Genomic DNA, 12,706 nt, shown 5'->3' with positions numbered 1-12,706 from the left:
TCATCTAAACCTGAAAAATTTCTAACAAACAAGAATGACTCAAAAACTCCTTGGTTGCACTTGCTCATGTTCGGATTTCACTTTTTCATCTCTTCACTCTGTTTCACCGAGTCAGTAATGACCCCATCTTGGTTTTCTCCTGGAAGTAGTTTGTATAATTCAGACATCTTTTTCTGTTTATAAGGATTTTAGTCTTCTATCAATGTGCTACTTTCTCTAACAAAACTGCATTATTTGGGAGGTTAGCGTAGTATTGAGCTGTTTTTGGTAGGATTTGAAATACTGTTTGCTTTTGGTAGAAGATAGCAATTTCCAGACGTCACAAAGTCAGGCATTACTGCTGGCTCACAGACTTCCTCATGTAAAATAGTTTCTTTTACTGTTGTGAGTGCCTGCACTGAAAATCAACAGAAAGTCTGAGCCTTGTGTTTTCCTCAAATGCTGGAGCTTGATACTTTGAGCACATTAATATCCTTTTTGGACATCACTAAAGAGAATATTCCTATTCTTCTGTGTGCTTATTTGCATCTTCTCTGCTTGTCTTTTTATTCTTTAAATATGTGGACATACGGGGTTTTCTCCACCCCCTTGCACAAACTTCTGATACCTCTCCCTGCTATCTTTTTGTTTTTATTAGACATTATGGTAGAATTTAGTTTGGTTATGTAGAAAACGTTCATTTTTCTGTTTTGTCTCCATTTTTTCCCTTTATAACTTTTTCATATTGTCCTAAGATGCAAGTCCTTGTTGCTTTATTGTCAATCATCTTTTCCCTTACCTTAGGATAAACTTTGAGGATTTATTTTCATTAAGAAGGACTCTTCATTTTGGGGGGTTTGTTTTATTTTTATCTTTTTTGTTTGATCATTTGAAAAGTCATTTTGACTAAAGTATACATTGTATAAAAAAGAAAAGCTTTACATCATTAATGCCATAAACATTGGAAAGAAGGTGTTTACATATCATAGAACATCTTAAAATTTTATAGCATAAATTTGATATTTCCCTATAAGTAGTTTATATGTTGATTTTAATAATACATAGCTGTATTTTGAACCTGTTTATTTTTAAAATATCTTCCAAAAATCCATGTTTAGTCTGTATATACATCCTTTACAATTGTATTTATTTAAACATTTTCTATAAGTTAATTTAAGTATATTTTTATGTTTTTTCTAAAATTAGTTTTAATAATGATTAATGAGTCTACCATAGCTTATTAATTTTTAAGCTATGTGATTTTCTTTTGTTTTTATATCGAGAACATCTTTTAAAATGACTTTTTCTGAGTTCTGATTTTGTATTTTCTTGTTTAAGCTCCTACAACATCTAGTAATTTGTTCAGCTCAATACAATGAAATCACTTTTAGACCTATTATCTTTGTTACTACCGTGTAAGTGAAGCATTATGGTTCATATTCCAGACCTGGATTTTTTTGTAAGCATTGATGCAGATTCATGATCACTTCATGAAGTCTGTCTTTATCATAGGGTGTTTCTTTGGGATACCAGTGTCTTACATATCAAATGCCCAAAAACTGTATCATAGCATCATTAAAATGCTTCAAAATATATGAAACTTCTTTAAGACCTCCTAATTTTTGTGCACAAAAACAGTAGTCTCTCTCTCTCTTTCTCTCTCTCTCTCTCTCTCTCTCTCACACACACACACACACACACACACACACACACGAGCACACAGGATCCTTGACCTATTTTCTGGCTCATCAACAGCAGAAACTTTTTTTTTGTTGGACTAAATTCCATTTCTTTTGCAATTTCTTATTTGGTGGCATGAATTTCATCATCAGTCCCAAGGTTTTTGTTGTATTCTTTATGTTGGCCCACTATCAACTTATAGTGTTTTGTTTGTTTTAACCTGGGGGTTATTTAAATGTGTTGTATAATAAATTCCTGGTATATCTAATATCTGTATTTTGCCATATTGGTTTAGAATTCTTTTTAAAATTAATAATATCCTATTTAATGTTTGTGAATTTCTGTTGTCTGCCTCCAAAGTAAGGCAATACAACTTTGGTGTTTGACTTGTGAATGCTTTTTTTTCAAAGCATTCTTCTCTTGCTTGCTCATAAAATTTCTTTTGATTCCTAATTATAAAGTTATAGAATCATGGACTTGGAAGGGACTTTTAAGGTTACCATGTTTCAGAGGGAAGGTAAGCATATCCTCTGATGTTGCACTTACTTCGTTGAATCCCCTCTTTTTTCCAGGAATTCCATCTATGCTTCTCGCATAATCCTGAACAGTAAAATCAACATTACTTGTCACTGTTACTTTGCTTCTCTTCCCTTCTGTTTCCTCCTCGGAACTTTCTAGCATTGAAAAATAGTTTATTTTTAGCATTTTGGAAATGTAGGCAATTCATGTTGTTGAGAGTAATGAGCAAAAGAGGAATATGATGTTTCAAAAAAGAAAATGGAGGTGATGTCAATGGTAGTGATTTTTTTTAAATAAAGCCATGAAAAAAGATGAAGGAGAGAATACACCACTAGAAATGTGTAAGAGACTACCAAGTCAAACTTCAGAAATGCAAGAGGCAGAACCTGAGGAAATAAGAGAAAGGTAACATCTACATCACCCTAATCATAAACTTCTAACAATGCCAGCATTTGAAGTGAGGTAGCAAGCAAGGTCGTTCAAATATTTATTATTTTCAAAGGTAAAATAGCTTTATAAAATATAATAAAACTGTATAAAATAGTTTTACAGTGTATTTCTATACAGTGCCTAGAGAAAGTCCTTGAAAGATTCTAGTTTTCATGGAAGGATAAATGGAAATTTTTATTTTAAAAAATTGTTTTATTGAATATAAACCTATTAATATAAACCTTCATATTCACATGATTTCAGTCATCCAGTCCTGTTTTTTTCTCTACAGTATATTCATTTTTCCTTGAGTTCTCAATCCATAGTTGTTTTTCAAGAACCTTATTTTTGATGTTGGTAGAGACTATATAGAATTAAAATAATAAATTAATTGCCAGTCCATTTACTGTGTTCCAACCCAAATAGCTCATTAATTCTGTATCAATAAGACCTATATTGAATAAGAAGAGTAAGGTAGAATTTATTATTGCCAGAATGTCAATAACATTTTTGTACTATGTTTGGCAAAATATTGTACTTAATTCTTTGTTTCCAAAAAGGTCAGCTCTTAAGGTGTTTGTTAATTAGTGTACCCAAAATCACTCACTGGTATTCTCCAAATAACAGATATAATTAAGGTGGTCTATCAGAACCAAATGGATTACTTATTCCAGTTGAAGAGATACCTCATCCATGTCAGATGGACATTTTTAGAGAATACTGGTAGAGAAAAAAGTAAGAAAGAAAGGATCACTTCTTTTTCTTTCTCTGATGAAAATACATCATTTACTATTAATAACTTGAACAGCTTGGTAATTTTCAACTTTCATAGAGAGAACTTCAGGTGCTTTGGACTTTAAAAATAGTTTTTTACTGAACTAGATCATCTGAACAAATTTCAAGAGGTCTAAAGACAAAACTTAATGTGTGACAGATTTAGAATTGCCACTGATGTTTTGTATTTGAAATCAACTTAGGCATACACAGTAAAGGACTCTTATGCTGTTTACTGAAATAAATAAATAAATAAATAAGCCACTTATAAACAAGATGGCAGAGGATTAAGTAAAGCTACATGAACCAATTCCCAGCACCAATCTGGAATTACAACTAAATTGTAGAAAAATCATCCTGAATAACCAGCTGCTGGAGAGAAGCCTTATAACCACAGACAGATGGAAGATACCCACATCAGTGAGACTGGTTGGAAATGCAGAGAAGATCCGAGAGGGCTTGTTGGTTCTCCCAAGTGGCAGCTGAAGTCCTGGAGGGATATTTCAGTGCCTGCGGGGTATTCCTCCTGGGAAGTGTGGTGTCTAAACCCCAATCTGGGCTCCCCAGCCTATAGCACCAGAACCAGGAAAGGAACCCAAATAACATATATCTGTGAAAAGCAGTGGGGTTTCTATCTGCCAGGGAGAGATGGCTGGAGACTTATGAGAGCCTCTCTCTCAAAGGGCCCACCCAAAAAATTCCATTTGTGGCCATTTACCCTGGGCTCCAACAGAGAAAGGGTAGAGTGGACTAGAGATGCTTGAGAAGAGTGGAGGTGGTGGCTCTGGGGAGAAAACTGAACTGTCAGCCACCAGTATCCCTGTGCTGAGTCATTCCCCATACTGCAGAGTCCATCTTTCTCAGTCAAAGCACCGTCTCCAAGTGGCAACAGCTTTAGGGGAGGCAATAGCCCCACCTGCAGGAATTACTCTGCCCCACCCTGTGGAGCTTAAGCCCTACTGCTGAGGAGTGCAGCTGGAAGACTTTCACTCTTTAGCCTAAGAGAAAGCCTGCTACAGAGGCAGGTCTCTGGGAGCTCAGAGACTATAGTTGACCCTCCCCTGGGCCCAGTGTTGGTTATAGCCAGCCTTGGTGCACAGCCTGGTTCTTTCTGTATATAGTCAGGTCCAGCAGAGGGAACCACATGCTGTGGATCACTGATAACTCCAAACAGGTTGCTCAGTGCCAGTCACAAATAGGGTTTGTCATAAGCCCGTACCAGAGTCTTTGCAGCTCAACCTAATACATAGAAACAAACACGAAGGTTCAAGCAAAATGGGAAAACAAAGAAACAGGCTTCAAATAAAAGAACAAAAGAATTTTCCAGAAAAACTAGATGAAATGGAGGCAAGCTATCTATTAGATACAGAGTTCAACATAATGATTATAAGGATACTCAACAGATGAAAAAAGACATAGAAACCATAAAAAATGACCAGAAATACAGAATGCAATATCTGAAATAAATAATACACTGGAAGGAATAAACAGTAGGTTAGAAGAAGCAGAGGATTGAATCAATAGTTTGGAAGACAAGGTAGGAAAAAAACACTGAAGCAGAGCAGCAAAAAGAAAAAACTTTAAAAAATGAAGAGAGTGAAGAAACCTTGGGAACATAAAGCGTAACAACGTCCGCATCATGGGAATACCACAAGGAAAAGATAGTGAACAAGGGATCAAGAACCTATTTGAAGAAATAGGCTGAAATTTGAAGAAATTTGAAGAACCTATTTGAAGAAATTTGACTGAAAACTTTCCTAACCTAACGAAGGAAGAGGACACACAAGTCCAGGAAAGTCAGAGTCCCAAACAAACTGGACACAAAGAGGACTACACCAAGAAACATCATAATTAAAACAGCAGGGCTTAGAAACAAGGAGAGAATTCTAAACACTTCAAGAGAAAGCAGGTAGTTACATAAAGTGGAGCACCAATTAGACTGTCATTGATGTCATTTCCATTGATTTCTCAATGGAAACATTTCAGGCCGAAAGGGAGTGGCATGAAATATTCAAGGTGGTGAAAAGCAAGGATGTACAACCAAGACTACTTTACCCAGAAAGGCTGTCATTTAAGATCAAAGGAGAAATAAGGATCTTCTCAGACAAGAAAAAGCTGAAGATGTTTGTTAACACCAAACCAGTGTTGCAACAAATAAGGCTTGCTTTAAGAAGAAAAAGAGAAACTAATAAATAAACAGAATAATTGCACTAAAACCATAAATAAAAGTTATACAAGGTCCACTAAAGGAGTCATCTGGAATAAAACTAATAATGGCCCTAACTGGTACTAAGCACTGGCTTAAATAACTTCAGGTTAACATTATTTTCTGTAATAAAACAGTTGAGAAGACAAATCTTCAATGGATTCCATAATTGGACCTCTTAGTATTCTGGAGAAACTTGGAATCTTTAAAAAAGCAATCATAGGCCCTGGCTGGTGTGGCTCAGTGGATTGAGTGCCAGCCTGCAAACCAAGAGTTGCCAGTTCATTTTGCACTCGGGGCACACATCTGGGTTGCAGGCCAGGTCACGTCCCAGTTGGGGGCGTGCAAGAGGAAACCACACATTGATGTTTCTCTCCCACTCATTCTTCCTCCATTCCCCTCTGTCTAAAATAAATAAATAAAATATTTTTAAATACTTTTTTAAAAGAATTGTATTTTAAAAAATAAAATAGAGAAGCAAGCAAAGGCTGAAAATATTTTTAATTCTTTGAGTATTTGTTATCTGTTGAAATAAAATACTTTATGAGGTTTTATTTTTATTCTGTATTTTCTCACTATGATCTGTTTGCATTCAACCATATATGAAATTTGTAAATTAGAATTTTTTATGATTTTATTTATTTTTAGAGAGAGAGAGAAACATCAGTGTGCCAGAGCAATACCGATCAGTTGCCCCTCGCAGTCCCCCAACCAGAGACCTGGCTCACAACCCAGCCATGTGCCCTAACTGGCGATCGAACCAGTGACCTTTTGGTTTGCAGGACAATGCCCAGACCACTGAGCCACACCAGTCAGAGCTGTGAATTAAATTTTTTTTAAAGTCACCTATCACATCAGAACGAATGAGCTCTTGAGGGCTATGAAGTTGCATACTGCTCAACAAGGCAAAGTCATTGCTCCTAGGGGACTCATGGTTGTTCAGATAATTTCTTCTCATCTCACTACCTCCCAGCTCTTTGCATAGCAAGCCTGGGGTATGGCTAAGCCAAGGACTCATGCCTTCCTTCTGACAGAGCCTGAGGTAACTGAGGGAGTAATAAGGATTTGTATTGCTTTGCTCAAAAAGGAAGGGAGGGAGGGAGGAAGAAAAGGAGGGGGAAAGAAAGAAGGAAGAAGAGGGAAGGAGGGAAATTGCACACTGTTAATGCTATGAAAACAATCACCTGTAAACGTTTAGGTTTGGATATACTCTCTATAGGTCAGGAAAGTAGAAAATATGTTTTCTTCCTATAAAAACTGCCATATTTTAAAATTAGGAGTGCAGTAATATTTATAAGAAAGCATAGTCTTTCATTTTTAAAAAAAATGAAAAAAGGTGAAATCATAAATTTTGTATCCCAATATTGAACCACCTTAAAAGATCTTTATTAGAATAGGCTTATAGAACATTCTACTCAGAAACAGGACTGAGGTTTATTTGTAAGGTAAACCTTTAGTCTCTCAGACGCCCTATTATGCACAGAAATGTATAGAAATAATGAAATATAGAGAGCTAAATGAGGGCTTACAAATCATCTTTTTGTGATGTTGAGAATTGGAAGTGGCCCACCCTGGCATTCTCCTTTCAGTGGAAAACCTGATAAACCTTCCAAAAGGGTGGAGGGTTTAAGGCAGAAATGTATGTGAAGATACATTAGGTAAGGCTTCCAGGGTACTGGAGATTTTATTTTAATGGATGGGGCATTCTTGAATTACTATAGTTAATTGTAGACTGCATGAATTTGAAACCCAAGTCTGTAAAACCTTGGGCAGGTTAATCACTCTGTTCCTCAACTTCCTCATCTGTAAAATGCAGATGAAAATAGCACTTCTTAGGATTGTGAGAATGAAATTAATGCTACTTAGAATTTAACATTCAGTAAATGCTAGTTCATATTTGTATATTTAAAAGCAAGGAGGAAGCGTTAGCAACTTAATATAACAAATGTTGAAGATACTTAGCAATGTCTATTATCTAGAGGTTTGTATGTGTAATCATTAAAAGTAATAGACATAGCCCTAACTGGTGTGGCACAGTGGGATGGGCATTATATGGCAAACGAAAGGGTCATTGGTTGGATTCCCAGTCAGGGCATATGCCTTGCAAGTGGTCTAGGTCCCTGGTTGGGAGAGTGCGGGAGACTACCAGTTGATATTTCTCTGGCATATCGATGTTTCTCTCCCTCTCTCTCCCCCTCCCTTCCTATCTCTCTAAAAATAAATAAATAAAAATCTTTAAAAAATAACATAGAGTGAATTCTCTTGGGATGTGGAATATTGTGTGGTTTACAATTATTGGTTCTTACTAAAATATGTAGTTTTCCTAAGGAAACACTAAACCATGTTTTCTGCAACTTTGTGTTAAATGTATTTAAAGAGCCCAATTTATTGGGAGAAAAAGTGCATTCTTGTTAGGTTAGCTGTCATTAATAATGGTAACTAATACACCATTACTCTGTTATCCCAAATTATGTAGCTGGATTATGAGACATGAAAAGAGTTAGCTGTGGTAGTCCTCAGAAGAGATGGGAATGTTCATGAAGATTACAATTTTTAAATCATTCATAAAAATAGAGTATACTAAAAGAGAAAAAGCTGGGTCGCTCGCCCAATCACTGTAAAACACTATACTCAGTCACTAGAAATACCAATAAGTCAAATCACATGCTTTTAGGCTAGGAATTGCTGGAAAATTATAATGTAGTATATTTAATATAGGGAATGAAACAAACATGCCAAATTTTAAATAATGACAAAAGATAGAAATACAGGACCATAAGCAAGTGCCTGATTAATTAGCTAAGTAATTTACAATAATTAGTGTAGAAAATCAGGAGAGAAAGAGAGCTTTTAGTGTCACATTGATGGAAATTTCCTTTTAGGAGGAAGCAGTTTGGGCTGAGCAAGAGATGAGAGATAAACAACAATGCAGTTGGGATCAGATAGTAGATCAAGAGTTTTGCCGAAAGACATTGGGAATTCACTTCATAGCTGCACACCACAGAGGCAGATATTCACCCCATCTTATAGATTTCAGAGGTGCATAGCTCCCTGTTTGTGAAGACATTTGGGAATCCCAGGACTGTTTACCAGCTACTAAGCAGTACTAGGCCTGGGGAAAGAATCAGCTGTAGTCATGAACCGAAGGTTGACTTTAAACTACCTGGTTAAACTAGGTAGGTAAAAGAAAATAAGTACAGGTGTCTTTAAAGGTTTGGTAGTTATTAAGATCAACATTCTTATTACATATAGCAAAGACTCAGATATTTACTTCTGTTTATTAGAATTTTCTTTTTTATAAAGAATCTAAAGAGTATGTGTATCTGAGTATATTATTTTTACTGTAAAGTATTCCTGGACCTGTTCATAAGAATTTTCAAAACTAAAATGCTAACAGCCTATTTAATGTTATTTTTAGTAAGTTTATATGTGTGTGTTCTTGAGGGAAATGATTTGACACTTTCTCTTTTAAAAAATGTTGGCTTTGTATTTAAACAGAAAATGATGCTACAGAGCTTTTTCCCTCCCACTAAGTTAGGGACAAAAAATTTTAATTCTGAGCCATTGAATGAATGGTACTAGTTATGTATGAGGTTCTAGGTTAAATTTTTATTGTGAAATATAATTGGTTGTTTTTGTTTTGTTCTGTTTTGTTTTGTCACAAGTATTTTATTGATTACCTGGACAGTTTACTTAGGAGGATGCCAAAACTTACAAAACATATAATCCATAAACATTATTTTAGCTTATCTACATTGATTTATTGCCAAACTTCTGTTTACTCTATGTTTAAAGTTATTTCTTACTGAGTGAGTCTCAGGATTTTCTTTTAATATTAGAAATATAATTTTAGAAATAAAACTCAAGAAGTATTTCTATAAATGTTAATAATGAAGGTCAGTTGGTAGTCAGTGTTCATAAACACTTAGAGCACTGTTCTACAGGAACTGTAGACCTTTGCATTGTAATCAGCAGAGATGATTTAAAAATAGAGAGTCTGTGGCCTTAGCCTCGTTCTCCGAATCATAAGCTCTGGTAATGTTACCTAGGAATTTACATTTCAAAGTAAAACCTTTGGTCTGTAAGTGCACTATAGTTTGGAATTCACTGCTACTACCATTTATGTCGTGTGTGGATTTGTGTCATCTAAGATAGTACACAGTTGTAGAGATGGGTGTGTGTGTGTGTGTGACATGAGTTAAAGTCATTTTAAATATTTAATAGTCAGATCAGCAATTATCTCAATAATTTTCATAGAACTCTATAGACAGTATTTTTTTAAGTTAGTGCCTTATTAGTTAATCTGTATAGTCTAAGGCAAATAGTTGCAGTGAGATTATTTCTTACCTGAAAAACAAATATTCCTTAATACTTTTTAAAAATACCTGGGCCTAGGCCCCACATTATAACAATTAAATCAAAACATCAAAGGAATAGGCTGAGTCTTTATAAATGTATATTAAACAGTTTCAAGTGGTTTTGATGTGCAGCTGAAACTGGGAAAGAGGGAACTACACAAATGACCAAAAAGAACAATGATGTTGCTAATCCAAAACTACTAATATTTAGCTTGGGAATCCATAGTATTCAAAACACATACTAAAGGTATGACTCTATAGCATCCAAATCCTGTTTTCCCTACCTACTTTTCTGTGACTCATTTAAAAAATAATCAAAGAAAATTAAAATCAAGTTCTTTCAGCAAAGAATATTTTCTCTGGGTAATTTCAGTTCTCTTTTAGAGGCAATTTCTCTTCGAAGATCTCTACTAAGCTTCACTAGGTTGGTATAAAGTACTGATTGGGCAGTTTGATTGATAAGGGAAATAAAATTTTGACCTTTTCATGGGAACAGATATATTTAACTAGTTTATTTTTATAGGCAACTCAAATATAATCGAGAATTCTTTTTAATTATCTATTTTAAACCAGCAAAATATTTTCTAGAGTGTGGCTATGTGCATATAGGATATCAGCATCAATATGCTTATAAAATTTTATTTTAAAAAATGTTCATAGGGCCAAGGCTACCCCATAAAATTAGTACTGTAGAAAGTGCTGAAGTTTATGACATGGATCAAAATATGTGTTCCACAGAACTTTCTGATTCTTCTAATGTGAAAATCTCATCATTTTTATAGTTTAGTTACATAAAACACATCCTTTGATACACACATCCCTTTGCCCAGACTTATTAAACAAAGTCATAAAGAATTTCAAGATCTGCTTTTACATTTAAGTAAATGAAACCATATTTTTAACCTTAAATTTATGATATTTTCTTATATTTCTCTTTTAGATGCTTTTTGAGAATACCAGTTTCTGCATATGGGAAGTAGATATTGAAAGTTATATGGTTTACAGACAATATCTTTAAAAGACAGACACTGAAGGTAAGTAGTAACTATAGCCTCATAAATAATCTCATTTAAATGGTTAAGGTTGCCAGATTGTAATTCGACTTGCTGAACTTGCTTACTTTTTATCAGTGGCCCTGTCTAAGGGGTCTCCCAACCACATTCATTCATATTCAGACACAAATTTTTATGCCATAATACCATCTTGACAGAAAGTATCGGATTGTATTTACCACAGGCTGTTGATAAAATTGATGTATTATTGTGGAAGAGAGCAAATCAGTTAAGAAGAGTGGAGAAGTAGCTTCCATCAACTCTGTGAGCCCAACTCAGTCTGTAGCGTTTAACTTGCAAAAATAATTAAATAAAAACTACCATCCACCACACTTCCTTTTTAATGTATTCATTAATCTGTTCTTTAACCATGATAAGCACTTGTCCTTTAACAGCTCCAAGAACCCTGTCATAGTTTCAGATACTCACAGTGTTACCTCTGAATGCCAAACCTCTCTTCATTATTTCTTGAGTCCTCCAGAATTTGTTTTGACCTACCATATCCTTTCACTTAGCATGTTCTGTTTATTCCTCTGATTATGTGCTTACATTACTAACCAAATTTTTTAATACATTTTGGTAAAATTCTGAGATTATGACGGTTACAAATTATAAATAATGTTGCGTGTCAGGTGGGTGTAATGGAACCTGTAAATGTGACCTTTAAATGGGCCACTTCTATTCAGCTCTAGAATCCTTTTCTACTTGGAAATAAAAGACCAGTAAAAATCATTTCTTATGATTTATTTCAGAAGAAACCAGAGATACAGATTTTTGAGAAGTCCTAATTTTTCAATATCAGCATAAAATTTTGCCAGTGAAAAAATCTACTTTTGCTACTGTGTGAGCTAAATAAAACAGTTTGTAGAGCCTCTGGTAGGGGAATTTCTTTTGTTCTGTTTCTTTATTCTTTTGGAATGCAAAAACTAAGAATCTGTTTGTTCTTTTTAATTTGTAGTTAGCAGCATAGTGATTTTGCTAGTTTTCTGTGATGACCATTATTGTCAGAAATGACTTCTCTTGAAAATATAAATTATATAAATACTACTTATTTTTAATTCATTTGTACAGTTATGTATGGTGAGTTGGTTACTTGGAACAGCTATTCAATTGTTTCCTGAATTATAATAATTAGACAGTTATTTTTATAGTTTCTTCATCTCCACAGTCTAAAACAGAGCCTTGTGACTAAGGAAAAGAAAAAGGAATCATTTCTATTTATTGGACCTTTTGTAGAGAGAACAGAGTAAATCACACTCCTCAGTGCATGGCACATTGTCATCACTGGTCCATGCAAAGCACTTATTTTATTTATTTATGTATTTTCATTTATTCTCATTTTCACTCCCGTGCTCCTGACCTCAACCCATAGACAGCCATTCTCATGTGATGGTCTAAAATAATATCTACTTCACTGTTCTCTTTGGTTTGCATGTTAATATTTTCTTAATATGGGTATTGTATTATATACATGTATTTTAATTTTTTAATGGAAATGTTCAAATAAATATAAAAGAAAAGGGAAAATAATATTTTGAACCTCCATGTGCCCATCTCTCACCCTCAGCAGTTATGTCATGGATGAGCTTGTCATAACTATGTCTGTACCCTGCCCCTCCTCCGTTTGTATACATCAGATTTTAATATGTATAGATAGTATTGTGTTCCGTATCTCATTCTGGTTCCTACAGTTTTATATTACCTAACCT

At 34.6% G+C, this 12,706-nt stretch overlaps 1 long non-coding RNA gene across 1 annotated transcript in view; it reads left to right on the top strand.

The window, feature by feature from the left end:
- Window positions 1-12,706, top strand: part of LOC118500410 — a 185,060-nt gene that overhangs the window by 153,995 nt on the left and 18,359 nt on the right. The window contains exon 2 of the long non-coding RNA XR_004902969.1: window positions 10,886-10,979. This is a non-coding gene — a long non-coding RNA (uncharacterized LOC118500410). The remainder of the gene's footprint in view (window positions 1-10,885; window positions 10,980-12,706) is intronic.

The sequence above is a fragment of the Phyllostomus discolor genome, chromosome 4 (genome assembly GCF_004126475.2).
Source record: "Phyllostomus discolor isolate MPI-MPIP mPhyDis1 chromosome 4, mPhyDis1.pri.v3, whole genome shotgun sequence".
NCBI lineage: Eukaryota > Metazoa > Chordata > Mammalia > Chiroptera > Phyllostomidae > Phyllostomus > Phyllostomus discolor.
The sequence above is the reverse complement of the archived record's forward strand: the minus strand, read 5'-3'. Positions and strand labels throughout refer to the sequence as shown.